Source organism: Hippichthys cyanospilos, chromosome 4 (assembly GCF_059441005.1).
Source record: "Hippichthys cyanospilos isolate Australia breed blue-spotted pipefish chromosome 4, RoL_Hcya_1.0, whole genome shotgun sequence".
In the NCBI taxonomy this organism is placed as follows: domain Eukaryota; kingdom Metazoa; phylum Chordata; class Actinopteri; order Syngnathiformes; family Syngnathidae; genus Hippichthys; species Hippichthys cyanospilos.
In genome coordinates this window covers 23,263,594-23,286,127 of record NC_142372.1, presented here as the reverse complement: position 1 = coordinate 23,286,127, position 22,534 = coordinate 23,263,594, and the positions used below count along the sequence as shown (strand labels likewise).

At 38.9% G+C, this 22,534-nt stretch overlaps 1 protein-coding gene across 1 annotated transcript in view; it reads right to left on the bottom strand.

Moving 5' to 3' along the window:
* cemip (cell migration inducing hyaluronidase 1) overlaps positions 1–20,205 on the bottom strand; it is a 92,379-nt gene extending 72,174 nt beyond the window's left edge. Inside the window, exon 1 of the mRNA XM_088413333.1 lies at positions 20,097–20,205. The gene's annotated coding sequence lies outside the window, so the exon portion shown is untranslated. The remainder of the gene's footprint in view (positions 1–20,096) is intronic.
* Between the last annotated feature and the right edge of the window lie 2,329 nt (positions 20,206–22,534).

Sequence of the window (22,534 nt, the reverse complement as noted above, 5' to 3'; positions counted from 1 at the left end):
AGTGTTTGCTTACCACTGAAGCCTTGGAACTTAAGTCTGGAGTACTGAGGGATGCCACAAATATCTACATACTCACACACCCTCAAATATCAACTGTCTGACTCGGTAATCCCTTGCACTGTTGTGACAGCAGAAGAAGCAATCAAGATAACAGCAATAGAACACAAACTTAGTCTAAGATTATCTTAAACAGTTTATTGGATACAGTACTGAACCTTACTGATACCAACTTTGTAAAATTAGACAAAATTTCTTCCTGTGGCCTGCAAATGTGGTTTTTGAGAGATGACATTTGAATTTGCATCTAGTCGCGATAGAGCCCTTTATGCAATGATTATTTAAACACAAATGATGCAGCAATATATGTGGAGAGACATTAAAAGAGTATTGACAGCAGTGTGACAAAAACGGATTCATACAGAATCTACTCCTTCTGTCCTCCATCCTGACATGGTATCGCAACCATTATGTATTAAATCGTCTTTTATGAGCGATGCATATCAGGGTCCCTATTTTATTAGACTGGTGCCCATGCACTCGACATTAAAACTTGTGCATTTTCATTTTGGTGTCACAGTAGAACTAATCTACCATGTTTGGGGCAGTGTTTTGCCAGTCTGGGCATACCGGCTCAGATATGATGAATCAATTATTGTATTCTTGTTTGAAAAAATATGATTGTTGTTCCTGTTATCATTATTAATATTATTATTACTATTATTATATGCGGGGTATTCCAACATGGTTGACCCCATTCTAAATGCTCATATCTTTCGGAAACTACAGTACTTGATGGATCTTAATGAAACTAAATGCACTTTTTGTTGAAGGTCATAAGTTTTATTGGTTAAATTTACAAAGAACAGTACAAATTTTTGTTGGTCCTATGAGAGATTTTCATGAATATTCAATACGAGCGCCACCTGTGACTCTGCACACATTGACGGCCGTCCTGACAATTTAGGTCCGCATAAGCAGCCCTTTTCTTGAAATGCATGGTGCCTTGTCCTAATTTGTTTTGTAGTTGGTGCCTTCTTTGCAAAATTTGTGAAAAAGGCTCGCTGCACTGTCTTCGGTGACTGAGTTCGAGCATACTCTAACACGCAAAATGGCTTTTCGTTTGACGTGAAAGGCATTTCTTAACCTGAGAAGATAGAACTGCCAAACGTTACACACAAAAACAGCAAACCTTTCTACACAAGCTGTGAAAATTTGATGTAATTCCAACGAAAATGGTCAAAATTGGCCTTTGAAATGGGGTCAAACATTTTGGAACACCCTGTTTATATACAGATATATGTATAATGTGACAGAGCAAAGGAGAGGCAAGAAGAAGACAACAGGCAGACACTCAAAGACACTCAGTCATCTTTTACTAATATTTATCTAATACTATATATACTAACACTAGGCCAATGCTACAGACCAAGACATCACTTTCAATTATGGCCATAAAGGCCGTGAGCCAGAAACTCCCCAGAGTAGCCCTGGCATCAACGTCAAATATGTCAGGTCTGACTGGAAGAGAAAGAATATCACTTGCAAAACAGTCTAGTTCTCGGTGAAAAAAAGACATCCAACGTTTGAAATGAACATTCCAACTGGCTCAAATTTGACATTTATTGATGCAAACAAGGGAAACAGAGTTAATAAAAGGAAAAACTTGAAAATATAGCAGACATGTTGAAGAGTGCCGCGAATTATATTTTGCTTTTGCACTTATACATAAAGAATATGTGAATAGAAGGTGAAGAGCAACTGTAATTCTACAAAGCAGAGATATGCTGCAATATGCCTGTCAATGATATAAAAGCTTTTTATTTTCATTATCCTCACTTGGTTGTTAAAGTAATATATAATAAAATGTAGCGTTCCTTTGTCCGGAACTTAATGTGATATACGATCAATAGGTGGGTGAATTTTTACAAATAGGATTTAGATCATCAAAGCAGGTTTACTTTGGATAAGCAATAAGTTGAAAAAGTGAAAGGTTTCGTGCATTCTGTCCCCAGATCACCCTGTCCATTCTAGTAGAATGTTAGGCTGAAGCCAGTTCTTTTCAACACTCCAACATTCCTGGAGAAATGGCTCAAATATTTCCTTGGTTAAAAGTCTTGGAAAATCCATAACGGGGCCATCCCTGAGTGTACACGGTGTATCAAGTATTCAAATATGGAAACATATTAGAACATTATCATCTGCTTTTGCAATTTTGGAACTAAAATGAAGACTCCAAAGATGTCTTTAGTGATTTTATCTGTGATGTCATCTTAAACCCATTCCTTGTGGAATAAGGCTCATACAAGTGTCTTCTTGATAAGAGGTGCAGCTCCCACACCACAAAATACAATTTCAGAAATGACTTTGGAAATCAAGTTTTTCCCCAAGCAAAACTGAATACAAACGATCTTTATCCAATTTCTGACATTTACTGCAGTTCTCGGCAAGAGATTTGTCAATGTTTAGTTTTGTTGCTCAAATCTCAACGCTCTCATTCATTAGGACTCCGTTATAAAGCATGACATAGTTTTGTATTGTCGTCATTTCAAAATACCGCAATTTCCCAAATATAAGGTGTGCTTTTTTTCCCCCTAAAATGAAGGCCAAAAGTATGGGTGGGTCCTATAAAGGTTAACCCAAGATGTTCTTTTTACTCGACATTTTATTGGACTCAGATTGATTTTAACGCACAGATGTGCATTTTTATATCGGCCGTAAACTTACTTACAATAATAGGCGTAATGAGATGAGCTACAGGGGGAACTTCACTTGGCTGTTCCCAGCAGGTGCCTGTTGCAGCTAACAGCAGCTCGTGTTGGCTGAGGTTGTTTCAGCATTATTCTCAATAAAAGAAGTGAGCGGGCTGAACCAACGTCAGAGTCCATCCCTGTTCACACAAAGGAATATTGCTAAAATGGAAAGGATCATGTAAAGGTTATGATGTCTCCAGCTGATTCAATCAAGAGCGGAAAGGTAAGAAGCTGTGTGCATCGGTTAGAGAATACGGAAATGTATTTGTATTTGACTCGGTTATTGATTGGGGTCTTTTGGCATAGACACACAATTATAAACTTGGTGGAACACAGACGGTGAGCTGCTTCGGGTATTTATAGCTAAATGAACTCGAGCTGAGTCACGAGGAAAAGAAAAACACCTGCGATGAGCGCATTCAACATTGCACTGGTGCTGTGTTCTCTTACCGCTGACAATATGGCAAATCTGAAACACACTTAACAACCCGCAACAAATGTACTGTGTAACTTTAGGATATTAACACAAGGATATACTGTAAACTTGAAGATATAACAAATATCTGTCTGATATGTATTCTGTTTTGCTCTAGTTATTGCATTGTCGCCAAACGTCAAGTGTCCTACACATGGTAATCCCTTTTTTGTGCATGTGCATAGGAGAAACTTCTCATCTCACTATGCCATAGCTATAATCATACAACACTCTTTTGGACCACAGTTTGAGGTTTACATATTTTTGCTTCCACTTTCAGGTTTAGCTGAGTATAGTGCTGCTTTGATTCTAATCTCCATGCCTGCCTCCCCATACATTATTCCTGTTTGTTTGTGTTTTACTATATAAATGTAATAATATTATGGCATGGTTAAAAACTCGAGAAAGTTTCAAACAAAAAACATGATGTTAACCCTATCAGGCTCAAATTAAGTTTCTCTTTTTTTTTTTTTTCAAACGTCTTAAAAAAATGCCTCAAACCATATTAATGTGGAATACCGAGGGCAGGCATGTCCAAACCCGATCCTCGGGGGCCTGCATGTTTTTGATGTTTCCGTCATCCAATGCGGCTGATTCAAATAATCAGGTTTGTTGTCAGGCTTCCGCTGAGCTTGCTGATGAGCTGATCATTTGAATCAGGTGTGGTCGGAGGACAGAAACCTCCAAAACATGCCGGATAGGCGGCCCTCGAGGACTGGGTTTGGACATGCCTGACCTAGGAGACTCTCATATTATTGTTGCAAATTTGCAACGCCTGCCTGGAGAGGCTTAATAGGACAAACCATTTCAAACACCATAATAACCTCTCGCTGTGTTGCGGTTTGAATTTCGCAACTTCACTACATCACATCATAGATGCAATGTTCACAACATTTCATGTTTCATGGCAGCACCTAACCAATATACAACAATAACACTCCCACGCTCAATCTAATGTTGAGTCTGAGCCAGTTTTTTTGATCCACATATAAAGGCACTTTTCCTTAACCAATGTTCATCTTTCCACATCATGGGTATCGAACTCCAGTCCTTGAGGACCGGTATCCTGCATGTTTTCCAGTTTTCTCTCCTCAACACACCTGATTCAAATGATTAGCTCATTAGTAAGCTCTGCATGAGCTTGAAAATAATCGTTTGCATCAGGTGTGTTGAGAGAAAAACAGAAAATATGCAGGATTTCGGCCCTCGAGGACTGGAGTTCAACACCTGTGTTCTACATCAACAGAGTCATGGCATTATATGAGTGCATTTTGACTCAAAATAAGAAACCAGCAGCAACAACTCTTCGCAATTGTTACAAGTATTGCAGGTATTACATGTAGTTGGGATGAATGAGTGCTGATGCATAAAGCGCACAAACGCGAGGAACTGAAGTTAGTGTGGATGAGAAGTAAGAGAGGGCGTTGCTTGTGTGTTGAAATGGAATACTAACTCTTTGGTTGACATGGGTCGAAAAGAGAAATATGGCTGCTCAGCATCAATACTATGGTTGTTAGATCACTGGGCAGGGGGGAAAAAGGGAGGCAAGGCTGCAGCAGCAAAAATTGAGCAATAAAAACATTTTTGTCGCGTATATGCCGCACTGCTATACTATAAGCATATAATATATAAATGTTAGTTTTATTTAAACCTTTTGCTTACAGCAACATTCTATCTTCAACAGACTGAACATGTTTAGCATCAAAATATTTATAAACAATGGAAGGATGGAAGGGTATTTTCTTGCAGTTAAAACAGTTCAAACTCAGAATCATTATTTTTATAACATCTTTTTCTGCCTCCCTTTGTTTAATTGATAGATTATTATAGTGATACACCATCCATCAATCAGTTATTTGGAGCCGCTTATCCTCACAAGGCTTACAGGCTTGCTGGTGCCTATCCCAGCTGGCTTACGGCAGTAGGCGGGGTACACCCTGAACTGGTTGCCAGCCAAATGCAGGGCACACCGAGATGCACAACCATTCAGGCACCCAAACACACCTGAAGACAATTTAGTATGTCCTTAGTGATACTCCTTGCACATAACTCACATACACAATCATAATACAGTACTGTCTAGAAATACAATCATATTTACTGTGTAATGTATATCATCTATTTTACGCATCAAAATGGTAAATGAACTTTCACTTATATAGCGCTTTTCTACCTTGGGTACTCAAAGAGCTTTACACTAACTAGTCATTTATCCACTGACATCAGGAGCAATTGGGGGTTCAGTGTCTTGCTCAAGGACACTTTGACATGGTCTCGATGGTCGGAGGATCGAAGCCACAGCCTCTCAGCTGGGAGACGACCACTCTACCACAGAGCCATGCCGCCCCTGCTTCAAGGACGCTTCAAATCAGTCATCTAGCTCAATAATATTGCACATTGTTGTGATATGTAAATACTGTATGTACCCAATTTGGTGAACAAGATTCAATATTATAACTGATGACAACCAAAGATGATGCCACAGTTTAAAAGAAAATTAAAAAGAAAAATCCCCACACTGCAAAAAGTAGATTTTAATAAGGGAAAAAAGGCTCATAATAAGAAATATATAGAAAGAAATATACAGTGGGCCCCCGTGTTACGACAATGCGCTAAGAACCCCAGGTAAAAACATCAAACTTGTACATACATATTAAAAATTGGTGCCAAAATAGTATAATAAATGCTACGTATATATAATATACATGTGTACGATCATAAAACACAATAAAAAAAATATAGAAATGATTTATTTACCTTTCAGTGGCGCTTGTTATGCCCATATTCCCTAATAAGGGTTATCTCCAGCATCGTTTCCATATAAATCATCTTCTTACTTCTCTCTTTAACGTCACTAGCAAGCTTGGGACCCATGGCTAACCTTTTCAACTTTGAATTAAGTAGTAAAATGCACTATAAATACGGTTTTGTCACCACGCACAATTGAACAAATTTTACCGTTCGGCCATTATGAAACGAGTGAGGCCGACCAATAGCAGACCACCATCTCCGTGAGGAGACGCCGACCAATAGCAGACCAGCATTGTAGTCACACCTTGCATGGAAGCAGTTAAGCGACCATAGTAAATAAGTGCAGTTACCTAAAAACGCCAGCAGATGGAGGCAAAACAAGACAAATACAACCAAGCCCATAGGGTCATGATAGTTTTTGGTCTCATAACCAAGAAAATGTCATAAAGAGGGGATGAACAAACTCAGTATTCCACATTGCAACATGAAAATGACGTATGTCAGGGAAGTTGTAACACTGTAGTAGTAATACTGAAATCTAATCTTACTTCATTGAATTGATTTAATGCGGTCAGTTCTAGTCCCCAATAACCGTGATAAATGAGGGATTATTGTATTTAATTAACCTAGAATTGTTTACCATCATTATCAGTGACACCGGCATCAGTATATACTTGGCATTCATCGCGTTGATGTGTGTGCTGGTTTGCATTTGCACATGAAGATGCAAAGTCACATTTATAACTTTTATATATAATGATTGTAATATGTTTGATTTGAAACGTGATAATGATTAGTTTTTATCCCTTGTGCAGTATTTTGTCCATTATTGGGTCATTTTCTTCAACATAATTCGTGCAGTATTTTAGCCAGGGGATGGCACACTCCTGGGTGGGGTCGTTACTAATAAGTCATGCCAATTCTCAAGTATACTTGAATCCATGTCCTGCAGAGACCGTGCAACACAAATCACACGCTATCTGACTGGCACATGTGATCTAACCTGCAGTCAAGAGGGAGGATCTCTTTGTCATCCGGAGCTCTGCTCAAGGAGACTCGAGAGCAAAACAAAATAAAAAAAAAAAAGAGATAAGGAACATTCTGCAAAATGAGACTACTTTAAGTTGCTTGCTTTTAAAGTACAAAAGGCAGCTTACTCCCCTTGAAGCTAGAGCAATTTTATTCTTTGTCTGACGCAAATACATGAGGTGCCCCGGAGTAAAACACAGTAACAAAACACACCTTATCACAGAGTGCATACCTAAAAGTTCTACTTCAGTTTTTTTTTTTTTTTAAGTAAATATTCCCATCATTCACTGAGTTCAGGGCTTGGTTTAAGCAAAGTTCTGATACTTTCTGACTGTAATTGCAGTTTGATTGTTTTTTTTGTTTTTTCTCATTTAATTCCTCGAGAATATAAAAATGACTGGAGATTATAAAATGATTTAGTAGACCAATAAATCCTTTTGCTCTCTATGGGAGGTTGGCAGAAGATACAGAGCGAATTCCACTGCTGACATGCTCACTGTCTGGTAGTTGCCTCCGAGACCTTGTAGAAAAGTGTGAAGTCCAGTTAACAAGTACATGTTGGCATAAAAAATGTAAACATTTCTTTGTATATAATTTTTTTACTTTAATTGTTTTTGTTTTAGGCGGCTGGGTGGAACAGTGGTTTGCACGAATGCCTCACAGCACAGGGAGTTAGAATCCATCTCGTTTCAGACCTCCTGTGTGGAGTTTGTATGTTCTCCCTGAGACCATATGGGTTCTCTCCGGCACCTCCCGCGTCCTCCCACACTCCAAAAATATTCATGGCAGGTATATCGGACACACTAAATTGTGCGTTGTAAATCCGTTATCTTCATTTCTTTTGTAATGAGTTAGAATTTTAAAATGTAAACTGATTATCAGGTTTGGTCAGCTACAGGCTTCACTTTAATTAGACTTGTAGGCAGCGCTAATATAACCGTGGTTCTCCGTGAAACTAAAGTATAACGGAGGGAAAGGGATAGCGGTGCAGTTACCGTATAAGGTTTAATAATTTAAGATCTATGTAAATATGTGTACTGCAGTAGTTGGACATGCAAGGAGTGCCCGTGGCTAGTGCATTTTTAGTTCACTATATGCTTGTCTGGCAATCAGAAAAACTTCACAGCGCATCATTCCACAATACAGCTTTTTTTTTTTTTAATGAAAAAAAATTGTGATTCACTGAGGGCGCAATAGGGGAGGTGCGAAGTAGCGAGGATCACCGTATTTAACTTATTTGATTATTCTGTTCACACTGTGCGGCATCTGCTCAATACTAAGCCTGTTTGGATTTTTTTTCTTTTACTTCTTAAGAACGGCACACTCGCTTCAATGTAGTCGGGCACTGCTTTCAAAAGATATTATATGAAACAGGAAAACTGAAAATACAGAGTGAGCTAAGTAGAACTTTTTTTTATTGCCCTCCAGGTGTGCGTGTGTGACAATAAAAGTAATCAAATTCTTCTAAAGCATGAGAGGTTTGGTTCTCAAAGGCCAAATTCCAACAGGTACTATATAACAGGAGGGCAAGGAGAAGGATCTTTGTGAGAGATTGTGGCATTAAAGCCTATCTAGAATTAAAACTATAAAAACATATGTGATTAACAACATGGTGTGTTAAAATGTGATTAGTAGAAACAGCAACAGTGTCACGTTGTCAGCATCAAAGTGAGTAGTCGGTGCCAGCTCGTGCATTACTAATTTATGCAAAACGCAACTGTGATGGACCCTGAGCAACCGGTAAACATAAGCATAATTAAGTTAGTGTCCTGAAAAGTGAATGCAGCTCAACGTTGTGTTGTGTGAGGTGCATTAGAACTAGTCCATTGTTCTGCCATGACACCCCTTCGGGAAAAACTTCAAAATTCAAGCCTGCCAATGCAAACGTGCAAACGTGTCCATATGTGTTATTTTGAAGTGTTTGAAGGCATTGTCATTAACAATGACATGTACAAAAATGATCTGGGTATCCAAAGCAAAAAAAACAAAATGTTGCAAGTGTTGCTGATTCCAGCCCTCGAAATTATAGTTTGCGTGTGCTATTAAAACTTGGTATCTCACGTTGTTCATAAAGGAGAGGGGCAGCTTACAGGGCATCATCATTTTGGTGAGTTTTTCCGACAAATAACACACCAGTTTAGTCCACCCGCATTTGTGTAGGTCCTCACAGTCACCATGCAAACTTTGACCACATGTCTCATCCTCAAATGTTTGAGGTGATCAACCTGACCGTTTCAGCTCCACCTCTCACAACCTTTGCACAGCAAATCCCGCATATTGCTATTGTACGCACAAAACTTTCAGTGTTGAAATGTTTCCAAATCACCGACATTTTCACTCATTGGGGCACGCTCCTTTGCTTTTCCTAAACACGAAAAAAACTTCCCCGCTCCGGGCCAACAGGATAATTTGGTTCTGCCTGCATTGAGCGCCTCACCCCAAGATGCGTGCGCTGTTCCTTTTCCATGTTCATATCGGAAAATGGCATCCTCTACAGTACTCACCGAAACCACCGTTTTAATGCCGTATCGACACTTCTTCCCATAGCGAAACAACGCTAGTTCACACCCATTTGCTTGATTCCACAAATTTACGCCAGCAGATTTATGACTAAATTGATTTGAGTAAGGGTGTGCAAAGTTCTGACAAGCCAGCTATAATCCTACACCTGTGTATACAGCAGAAAAAATCAAGTTGTTTTTTTTTTTCATCTAAAAGTAATACTGCAAAAAAGTAAATCATAATCCACGAATGGCAATGAACAAAATTGTGCATATAGAGTTTTGCAGCACTGCCTATGAATGTGTCTTCACATTCTCTGTACTGGGCAGGAGAGGGGTTGGTATACAACCAGCAGTGCAGGGAGCGATGTTCATTTCCAGAACATAGTTCCCCAGTGTTGAACTCATTGCAAGAATGTTTAGCTTTTTCACCAGGTTCTGCGGGATGATGGTTTTGAAGGAGGAGGAGAGATTCGTGAAGAGGTGGACATAAACAGTGTTTACATGTGGTCAATAACCCTTTTAAAACCTGAAAATTGGCAAAATTCAGTTTTTTTTTTCATTAACTTGTGATTTGAACTTTGATAGCTGTGCTGCCCGATTGACCAACGACACCTTGCACTAGTGACCTTTAAAAGTACAAATGCATTTTTCATGTCCCAAAAAAGTTATTTCCCGGTTGAACCTCTGAGACGAATATTTGGAAAACAAATCATTTGGCCTGTCATATTAAATGTAATTATGTTGCTCACCATCATCATCACAAACAGCAGGCACACACACGCAGTTCTCTTTTTAATATGGATACTGAGGTTTGCTTGTCCAAACACATACCTTGGCAAGTATTAGTCGACGCGCAAACAAGATCAGCAACAAGCAAATGTGGGTGTGCTCTGCTATTCTTAACACTGGATTCACAGGCTTAGCACAGCAGTGTGGGGGTGCTTATGGAGATCTGCTATTTTCCTGACACTGACATGCTTCATTATCTCTTTTGACAGCATCTTGTGGTTCTGCTTAAAATCTACTAATCACTCTTGAGGCTTTCTTGGCCTGTTTCAAAAAGGCCCCGCAACGGCTTCACACATGACTTCTCTACTAGAAAATGTCAGCAGTGTTTTCACCAGTCGACTCTGTGCGAAAGTGGATGAGGGGAGTGACAGCCATTATTTCTAGGCTAGGTGTCTCCATCTATTCGCCCATCCTTAAATTGTTTTGACTGGTTTCAAATCCTTTTTTTTCTGGAAGGCAAAGGCAAGGGTTATTGTTCAAGGAAGGATCTTAAACTGTGACAGTAAAGTCCATATTTTTGGGATATTAGAGTAATTGGGAAACAGTTCATTTTAATAACACAACTGGCCAAATATTAACCTACTTAATATGTTGAACTATTTTTGAATTATTTATTGTTCTTAGTCTAAGAATAGGACTTTTGACTCTTTAAAGAAATCTGTAAATTTACAAACTGTTCACTTAAAAGACTGGCTCTTATAGTTTTATTAGAGTCACTTTTTCACTCATTAAAAAAAAAACTGAAATTGGTGATGCATTACAATTCATGGAAGTGTTAATTTAATGCAGTGTTTCTCAAATAGTGGGGTTAGCCCCCTTGGGGGGGTGACCCAGAGTAATTAGGCATTTTGGCAAGTGTGCCAAACATTGTTTCATTTTGACATATGAAAAAAATAATGAATATTCAATAACCTCTTATTCTCTTTCGAGCAGTGGTCCCCAACCACGGGTCCGTGGATCAACTGGTACTGGGCTGCGTAGGCCGCACCTGAAAAAATGTTTTGGAACTGGTTTAGTTTAACAGTTCATTTGTGCTTTGTTTGGCTTGATCTTCGTCTTTTGACGCCGCCTCTGACCGCTATTGATTTTATATTTTGTAGTGAGAAGGATGATGCGGTTTTGAGAGCATTCAGTCGGTGAGCCACACGTTGTTTTGTCTCTGTGAAATGCGGCCCACGACTGTCTGTAAGTTGTACTTTCTTTGTAAGAATGTTGACGTACGATAGTATGCCCAAAATTAGTTTGTTTGTTGATCCAACAACTTGTGATTGTGGATAACATGCTAGCTAATGTTAGTTTTCAATCTTCATCATGTTATTTAGTGCTGCCCTGTATGCGTTTAGCTCGTTCGCATTTTCGTTTGTGCGCCAGGTTTTTGAAAACTAATAGCTTTTGTAATTTAGTTGTATAATTGACGATGTAATTTGCATACATTTTTGCACTTTTTGAGCCCCCCTCTGCCTCACTCGCCCGTCCCTCCCCAAACTATCCCTGTATGTGTTTTTTTCATGTTTTTTTTCACTTGCAACTGTCTGTCGCTAAAATGCTAAAATGATACACTCTACAGAAGTGAATTTACTCTACAATTTTACCTCAATTAAAAACTCTTAAGTTATTTAATATGTATATTGTGTGGGATTCCAACCAATTCTGGGATGCCGCAAAATTTGTAGAAGTCCAAACAATGTCACTGAAGTCAGAAGGCAAGCATAGTAATGGTTCCTGCCTTGGCTTGTCATTTTCAGTTTTGAACTAAAACAGGAAGCAATTGCCACCAGAATTCATGCAGTTTTCTTCTGAAATCTAACCATGGAATTGGTCAGGTGGATTCTCGGCCCTCGTTACGGAAATTTCTCGCTGTAAAGAGCAGGTAGATGGAGTCTTCTTTCACCTCTGGGACATTTGCTGCTGGATAAACCATGGATCGCTGGAACAACCAGAAGAAAGTGTGCCTATCGATCTTGTCCATAGAAGATGTAGAGGACATCTACATTGTTGGTATCTTGATAAGAAGCGTCCTCCTTTTTGGAGTTGCTGGTCTCCTGATTAGTCGCAAAATTTCCAAGACTGGCGCAATCGGATCAACAAACAAGTTGGTTTCTAAGTTGCCAGATGGGCGAACACTCAGTCCTTGTGCAAAATGGTTGCTGTCATAGAGAACTTTGAGTTTTGCTTCAAATAATTCATTGCTAATTTGGCCAATTGAAGCCCCATTCAGAATGTCAAATTAAAGACTCAAGGTCAACCACACAATTTGTCGGCCTGTTCCCAAAACAACTGTTATATGGACTTTTTTCCTGGGGAAGGAATCCTGCGTTCCCCCAGGTGGCCTGGACTGATATGGACAAAGTTGTCTACATGGCATCGAGATGATATGCTTGGCTGAAGGACACTGACATACAAACACACACACAGCTATACAGAAACCATACAAACACAACCTTATCATCAATACCTCTGTCAGTCCGAAATTATGCCCACGTGACCTGCTGCGAAGCGCCTGAAATTGGTTGCGAGTCAGCCTGGTTCCGTCATGTCCCCCACCAGTCTCCTTCATGTATGTCTTGAGATCTATGGTAATGTATATCTGTGTTAACTGTGATCTTTTTTTCAGGTTTTTGCTATAGGCCCCGTTGGGGACATGGCCGAAGTCTGATGATTTTTCTTTCTCACCCATCCACTCCTTGTGTTTTCCTTTTCACACTTAATGCTACGTTCAGACCGAAATCATTTTGCCAAATAATTTGCTCGGCTTTTTGTTGCCATTGCATTAGCTCGTTCACTTATTTCACGCGAAGGGTGGGAAGCTTCGCTTAGCACAGTTTAGAGTGAACCGAAAATGGAGAGCATGGCTGAGAACTTTCATTTCCTTTCTGGAATGAAGCGGATCCAATCTTTGCTCCTGCAGAACCTTTATTTTATTTTTTTATTTTTTTTGCGTTGCAAAGTTGCAGGTCCTTCGCTTTGCGGCAAAACATCTAACAGAAAAAAAAGTTTTTTATTGAAAGCTCAACTGGCTGTGTTGTACAGGTCTGGATGTCAGCAAACTGACCGTCAGGATTCACCCCTGCCCCCTGTGTGTGACATTGAGCCTTCTCGAAACGGATTGGATGTCATGACGCGACAAGTGAGAAAATAAAAATGTTTTAACTTTGGCGAACAGGCGAAATGGGGGAAAAATAAAAAAGTTGTACAGTGGAGCCCCAGTCTACAACATCCCTGCCTTAAGTTTTTTTTCAGTTTACGACATTGAACGTAACAATTTTTGTCCCCTCTTCATGACAATTTTTTTCTTTTTTTGCATTATGACAAAAACGCCTCCTCAAACATGGTGGTCAGTGTGCGTGCGTGACTGGGAGTCGCTCCGCGCTCATACGTCTATACATGCATCACCACTTGCGTCCCTAGAATGCTGCTCTGCTATTGGTCAGCGTCACGACTCCCTAATACGGGTCTGCTATTGGTCGGCCTCACGGAAGCACTAAGATGCTGATCTGCGACACAGTTTCCAAAATGGCCGAACATTAAAGCTTTGTTCGCCTGTGAGTACTTACGAAAACGTATTTATAGTGCATTTTAGTGCTTAATTCAAACTTGAATTGGTTAGCCATGGGTCCCAAGATTGCTGGTGATGTTAAAGAGAGAAGTAAGAAGATGATTTATTTGGAAACAAAGCTGGAGATAATCAAGAAATACGAAGAAGGATAAGCTAGGCTAGGCTACCCTCTCAATGGAATATGGCCATAACAAGCTCGTTAAGTCACCTCGTCAAGTCCTAGGCAAATAAATCCTTTCTATATTTTTTATTTATGATGTTATTTTATTGTATACATGTATATCATATATAAGTAGCACTCATTTTTATGTTTTCACCTGGGGGTTTACACGCATTTGCTTTTTAACATAGGTTTGAATTGCTCGATATACAGCGAATTCACGTTACGATGCCAAACGCGGAACGAATTATTCTCGTAAACCAGGGGACCACTGTATTGCACCTTTTTTATTGAGTTTATTGCCATATGGCATGTGGGAATGCCATGTTAAGTATCAGAGCAACTAGTGGTAATAGACAACTGCTCTTAACAATTTCACAGCTCATTAACAAATTGATGGAAGCATGAAATATTAGTTTTGAATTCTGCCCATGGAAACACATAGCCATTGCAGTGGTAATTCTTCATATTTCGAATGCAGGGCATCACAATGAATGTCCAACAGGCCTGACCTGAGGAAACACATATTTTCTTTAAGACTTAATGATTTTCTCAAGTAAACTGTGGGATTTGGCTGTCTGCCCTCATCCCTCATGCAAACCCTCTGCCAGTACTTTTTTTTTTTTTTGTGTGTCTTTCTATGTGTGTTTGCATGAGTGGAAAGTACAACCTACACTGGAAAATTAGAGCTTTGTAGCTGCCAAAAGGCATGTTCTTCATTTTGCTTTCATGAGAAAGTTTCAAAGTGGGTAGGAAGGGATTTTAGAAAAAGTATTTCCTTCTACGCTGGCATGGTTACTTTACTTGTTTCCTCGAATATAGGAGAGCACAGTAAATGACACATTTTTACAAACAAATGAATGAACATAAGACTATAACATTTACAGTATATTCATTGTTTTAAATACATCTTATAAATACATAAATACATAAATACATAATATAAATACATCTTCTGTTGTGCAATGGCATTACATTGCACTGAACATGATAATCAAATTTGTTACAACGCATTGAAATTCAAAAGCCAACTAATTATGATTGGTGTTTCATACCGCAAGTTTAACCATTCATAGACTGGTTTAGTTGGACATCATTTACTATCGTCAATAGTAGAAAAATGATAAAAATAATAATAATAGTAATTATGAATAAAAGCAAGGCAGTGGGTTTTTTTTATATATTTTTTATATATTTTATATATATATATATATTATATATATATATATATATATATATATATATATATATATATATATATATATATATATATATATATATATATATATATATATATAAAAACATTTTTTTTTTAATATTTGTTTACCAAGGAGAAAGAAAAAGGAAAATTAGCTTCAGTAATGATTTCAAATGAAAATTGTGACTACAACCATATGGGCGCACTAACATCTGGAGATGTTCTTGTTTTTATTTTATTTTTTTAATTTCCTAAATAGAGTTTTCTCACATAAACTGCCAGACTATAACCAGTATTTCAAATCATCCACCAGGCAGAACAATACAGAAGACTAAAGCTACTCCACTTTGAAAAATGCATTCATTTCAGTCCCCTGACAAGCTTGGGTTTGACTGATAATTGTTTAATTTGTTTACCTGGAGGCAGAAATCAGCATAGCAGACAGATGGATGGATGGATGGATGGATGGATGATGGATGGATGGATGGATGGATGGATGGATGGATGGATGGATAGATAGATAGATAGATAGATAGATAGATAGATAGATAGATAGATAGATAGATAGATAGATAGATAGATAGATAGATAGATAGATAGATAGATAGATAGATAGATAGATAGATAGATAATTGGAATTAATGTTTGGACAGCACAGACTTGTGATTTTGAAATTTCATACCTTGCATTGAGTTGTGCTCTGATAATCTATACTTAGCACTTACTCCTGTATATATCCCTCTTCACTAGAAAGCAACGTCATTTTCAAAGCCGGAAAAGATTTGGATAATGAGATTCTATCTCAGTTGCGGGATTGTTTTGAGATCGTGATGTATTTGACAATGATAATTTAAAGGATTATGCAGACATTATCCTAACACATTGAGAACTGTACAAACACTGTAGTAATAGACAAAAATGCACCCAGGTTTTCCCAAACCAGAAAACCTGGATGAACAGCAACATCAACAGTCTCCTCAAATTCCGATACACCGACTTCAGATCTAAGTAATAAAATCCAGTACAGAAAGACCAGAGCCAAAACAAAGAGAGGTATCAAAGACGTGAAGACCGCCTACAAAAGGAAGATTGGAGAGCACTTCAAGGAATATGACCTGGTAAAGATGTGTCAAGGCATCCAACATATCTCGAATGACATAATCACTGGATGCTCTCACTCCATGAGCAGGATAAAGAACATTGCCAGAGACACAACTCATCTTGGTCATCAAGCTTTTAAACTGTTGCGTTCTGAGTGGCATGACATAGCTCAAAAGAGCCGGGCAAACAGATACAAAGACAGCATTTTCCCCAGAGTTAAAAAAAAATAAAAAATAGTCAAATGTCAAAATAGCTGCATGCTAAGGACGGATCTCGTCTTGAGTGCTGAAAATAACATTGTGCATTTTACTGCTTAATTAAAACTTGAATGGGTTCACCATGGGTCCCAATATTACGATTGGTGATGTTAAAGACAGAAGCAAGAAGATGATTTTTACGGAAACGAAACTGGAGATATTCAAGAAATACCAACAAGCCAAGGCTAGGCTACTCTCACTAGGAAATATGGCCTCACTCAAAAGGTAAATAAATCCTTTCTGTGTTTTTTATGTATGGTGTTATGCAATTGTATACATGTATACTATTTTGATACCAATTTTTAATATGTATATTCAATTTTGATGTTTTTACCTGGGGTTTGACACGCATTAAAGGTGACTGTGCTCAGTGGGGACTTTCAAAGCAGCAGATTTATTTTTTTGGAAATCCTTCCTCAGATTTGTGCTTCAAAACAATCCTGTCTCGCAGGTCTACAGACGATTGCTTTGACCTCATGTTTGGTGTTTGTGGTCTGACATGCACGGTCAACTCATTGTCATCACACATGCCATGGGCACTCCTCCGATATCAATCTAGAGTGACGCCCATAGGTGACCAAACATGACAACAGACAAGACGTGATTGGGCTGGAGTAATAGTCCACTCTTGCCCTCATTTGTCAACATCGTGTAGGATGTCCATGAGCTGATTGCTTGATTTCCTGACCAGTCTTATTCAAGCTGTTGACTGTTGAGGACATCATTCTCCGAGTGAAGATCACACGCGAGTGAGAACGTGCGGCTGAAGGGGAACGGTGAAAACAAAAGAAAGCCTTAGAAAGATGCTACCTTGAGTGCTTTGTAATAAATTGAAATTTCCAGTGTAAACTCTACTTTGCTGTTATTATGTTTGGCCAGCTATGGGCTCCGCTCTTAGTCGACGTCCGAGAGCACTTTGTCGACGTCCGAGGGCTGTTACTCTGAGAGCAACTCCTGCCCTCCGTGTTCCCATACTAGAACCAAGAGATAGAAACGGGAAGGGATAACAGTACAGTTACTGTATAATGTTCAATAGTTAAAGATTTAAGTAAGTGCGTGAACTGCAGTCATCTTTGTTTCAAATATGTTAAGTATAAATACCTGTTAAAAATTCTGGTACCCACACACACACACACACACACACACGTACATAAAAATTCCTGGAAGGTTGGGGTGGGGGTGAAGAGGAGGGGGGGGGGGGGGGGGTCCTACTTTGCAGATTTGATTTTTCAAAGGGGGTTTATGGTCCCCATTAACCACAAAAAAACAAGGAAATGCTCTAATTCTGAGCCTGGGCCAGGCCTAGATGACCACGGCAGTGGACAGTTAACTGTGCGATCTAGTCAGTTGTGGGAGCAGCCATACAGACCGGGGAGTTGTTGGCTGGCTGGAATAAAATCTTTAGCATCCTCAAATATCACATCACTCTGACCAATTGCCCCCAAAATTCATTTAAAACATGTTCATACACTTGTCCACTCCAACGTGAAAAAACATTCATCACAGTATTTTTTTAATTTGTCACCTGATATTGTTTTTTCTTCAACTTAGCTCATGTTTGCTGTTAAAAAAAATCCTTGATATTGTATTGATAGTTTTTATATTGGTCACAGGTTGAAGTGGACAAGAGTAGGAATGTGCATAAGAATTTTGGTGGCAACATTTCACCGCTTTAGATGGTAACTGAACTTGACAAACCAAGCCAAGAACCATTATAACGCTTGCCTTATCCCTTCACTGATACTGTCTGGAAGGACGCTGACTCCTCACGATTTTGGGGTGTCCAAAAATAAGTTGGAAGCAGACACAAAAAAGTCCTGAAATTACTTGTGAGTTTTTATTGCAGGATCATTTCAGTGTAAACATATTTACATCCAGACCCATTATATCGGTGCCAATGTTCAACTCGTTCAACTCAATGTGAACATTGCGTTCTAATACAACAAAAACGTATAACCAACCTTAAAACGGACATTTTGTGCATGCAAGACACAGTGTTATACACTTACTTGGTTGTGTAGTTCGGAGATATTTAGGCTCATATCCAATTTACTGTCTGTGGTGAAATTCAGAGCTAACTAGTATTCTGCAGTGATACAACCATGTCAGTTACAACTTAATCCGTAGCACTCATGGCATGAGTATTAGTCCTCTCAATAATGTTCATTCTGGTATGTGGTACTGGACACTCTAAATTGTCTTTAGGTGTGATCGGGTGCATGAATGGCTGTCTGTCTCCATGTGCCCTGCAATTGGCACCCAGTTCAGGGTGTCCCTTGCCTACTGCCCAAAGTCAGCTGGGATAGGCACCAGCAAGCCTGCGACTCTTGTGAGGATAAGCAGCTATAGAAAATGGATAGATGGATTATTCTGAGTAGGGGCACACTGTCATTTTTTTTCCGTGTCATTTTTCCACATTAGAGCAGTGTTTCTCAATTATATTTTGCTAAGCAGCTCCCCCCACTCGGCATGCTGACTATAAATACGATTATTATCTATAAAAACTGTATAAGTATACCTAAACCTGTATTCTTTTTATTTTTAACATTAACAAAAGATAAAAGCAATATAAATAAACTCTCAACAACGGTTTCATATTTTACACAATGTTTAAATGGGTTGCAGCTCGTCTACAACAGAAAAAAAAAATTAACCAAGTGCATCAAAGCCTGAAAGAAAAAAAAAATGATGAAAATTATATTGTATTGCAATTACACTTGACATGACAAAAGCAAAGCCTTTTCCTTGGGGTCATCCTCACCCCCCCAGGGGGGGCCGCCCCACTATTTAAGAAGCACTGCATTAGAGGCATATGGTTTTTGCATTTGTCACTCTTATATACCAATCTTTTCGTGTTTCCTGCATTTCAATATTGTATGCGTGTCTGTTGAGGGAATTTTGTCCACTGACCTTGATTTTTGTATGCTGTTAATTTCCTTCAAACAGTAAGAATAGACTTAAAAGGGGAAAAAAACGAATTCACGAAAACAAGAAGAATTGAGTTGAGCCTTTTGCCAAAATGAGAAAGAAACTCCCTACATGATTTACAATTGAGGGATGCACATCAAAGTGCACCCGTTAGCTTGAGTCAGGCAGGCTGTGAGCTTTGGAGACAAGTAGTAAAGTATAATTTCGAATATTATTATTCTCATTATTCATGTGGTATACGGCTTAGTTGTTGCGATGACATCAGCAATCCGGGCACCGAAATTGCCTCAGTAACGCTTGCACCTGCACGCAGGGCGAGTGTATAGGACCCGGGGCTGCAACAAGCTTCTCTCGTCTGACTTGTGCAGTCGGAGTCCCTTCAACAATTGACTCTACCCATTTAACGATACCTCCAACCGGCAGGTAGTGGGATCTGCATTAGAGCCGAGGCGTGGAAAACACGCAGGAAAAGACGCGCACCTGTGGCTCCAATGACGCTCTCAATTACAATCCGTATGTGATAAAAAAAAAAATAAATGCATAGCAGTCATACAAACCATCACAACGACAAGGGTGTAATTAAAGGGAGCATTCTTACCAAAATGTTGCAAATAGTCTGTGCCGGGTCTCGGAGTCTGAGAGTTCGAAGCCGTGCAGTGATGGGGCAGATGTGTTGGAGTCAGTGCCGGTACCAAAGCGAAGACACACTGTCATTTCTTGACTGAGGAGCACAGAGGCGCTCTTCTATTTACCCCTGCTGGAGGAAAGACACGCCCACTGCGTGTCTGTATGGCGCTCGTTTGACTGTGTGTGCGTGAATGCGTGCTTGTGTGCATAATAACTGAAGTCAACCATAGTTTGAACGAAATGTCCTTGCATAAAGAAGTGTGTGCGTGTGCTTCATTTTTTGTGGTAGTCGTGGGGGGAAAAATAAAGGGGGTGGGGGTGGGGGGGGGGGGATCTTTAAATAACACTGTCGAACTCTGTCTTTCTTTGTTTTTGTTGTTGTTGTTTTTTTCTTTCAAAAAGGGGACAGCTGGGCACCAACCACTCCGAAGCGCGGCATACCGGGAAACCTACAGTTCTGTTTTTTTAACTGCCCGATGTGCAGCAAAACAGCTGTGTGTTCACATTCCACATTCGCATGTGGAGAGCGATTGTGTGATTGGATATTATGTCATGAATACGCAACATAGTCTGAGTATTTAGATGATTTTATGAGTGTTTCGTTTGGGTGACTGTTCTTTGGAAGTATAAGCCCCCAAAACAAATAACTGAGTAAAGAAACACACACCCACAATTCAAAACACAAAACGCATCGGCAAAATCAAGAACTGCAAATCAGGAATAGCAAACAGGAAAATTCATGTCAAACAGAATCCTATCGTTCAATCCAGCACCCAACTTTCCGTTGGGAAAACTAAAAATGCTTCTCTATTTTGTGCTTCTCTTTTCTAATGTGCATTTTTGGGTGTGCCATTCCTGAATTGCAGTTGTTTCGACGTTTGGAATATTTGCTTTTCGTCTTTTGTCATTTGTTTTGATCATTATTTTTTTTTTCATCGATTCCCGATTCGCAATTGTCTTTTATAATGTGTTTTATTTTTGTTGTTGTTGTTTTAATTAACCTTTTTATGGATTGGTAAAGTACATAATTTATGATTTGCACTTCAGGGCCACCATAGTTCTTATCAGCTAACAATCATTCCAATCAGCCAACAGTATTAGCTTTACGGTAGGCAATTGTAGTATCTCGCGGCCTTCAAAAAGTCCATTGCAGCCATATGGTGGGATGTACAGAAAATGAGCTATGAATGTTTGAATGTTCATTTTTGGGCATTTAAAGGGGGAAACAAAAAACAAAAATGGCTCTGTAGCACTACCGAGAGTCAAAAACTAAAACCCAATCCCGAGTTGTATTTTTCACCAATAGACCTACAAAAATTGTGTGCACGTGTAGCACCACAAGAAGTACAGAAAAGTCCAATTCAGCCATAACATAAGCCTTAATGATGTCAAAACATGAAGATTGTATTTGTTCATTAAATTCTGCTGCTGTGACAATTACTTACTCATCAAAATAAGCAAGCTAATGTTGAGTTTTAAGATGCACCAAAAACTCATGAAAATTTGCGCACAACACCAGGCCTGGCAAAACCATCAATATCATTTTAATTATTGCAGCTTTTAAAAACTGGTTTAGTAGAGCTCCCTAAAATTTTATAAGGAAGCTCCAGATATATTTTTCACCTAGATCTACAAAAATGTTGGACACGTGTATCAACCTAAGTTGTACTAAAAAAGTGTGTTGCAGTACTCTCAATGTGCGTTAACCACATCTATTTGAGTTTTACTTGAATGATGGTTAGGCCTTAAATGATGATGTCAAAACATGAAGATGATCTTGTGTCATTGTAATTGTAAAACGCTGTTGTCTTGGCAACTCGATATTTGTCAATATGATGAGTCTAATTTTGAAGGTCTTAACATGCGCCAACTCGTGAAACATGATCATGCCTGGAAAAATCATCAATGTCTTATTAAATTATTGCATAATTTTTACAAAAGGAGTCAGTAGCGCCCCCTACAAAATTTTCAAGGAAGCAAACTCTATGTTTCACATAGATCTACAAAATCTACTGGTTTGTACAGTATGTGTAGCACCCTAAGACCTACAAAAAGTCAATTGCAGCTATGTGCTGGAATTTACAGAATATTAGCTATTATTTTTTAAATGTATTATAAATATTTTTGTTCCATTTTTGATCACTTACAAGGGTTACACTTTTTTCCCCTCTAGTTCAGGTGTGTATAACTCATTTTTATCACATTGTAGTTAGAGTTTATATCCGAGGGCCGTTATGACTGTCAAGTCAAACAAATTTTAAGTGTGACCGTCACATATTTACACATTTTGAAATCAGAGGCCATTAAAAAACGTTCAAAAAAGTGAAATTGATAACAACAAAAAAACATGTAAAAGTTGAAATCGTCCAATCACCCATACCGATCTGGCCCCCGAGCCTTGAGTTTGAC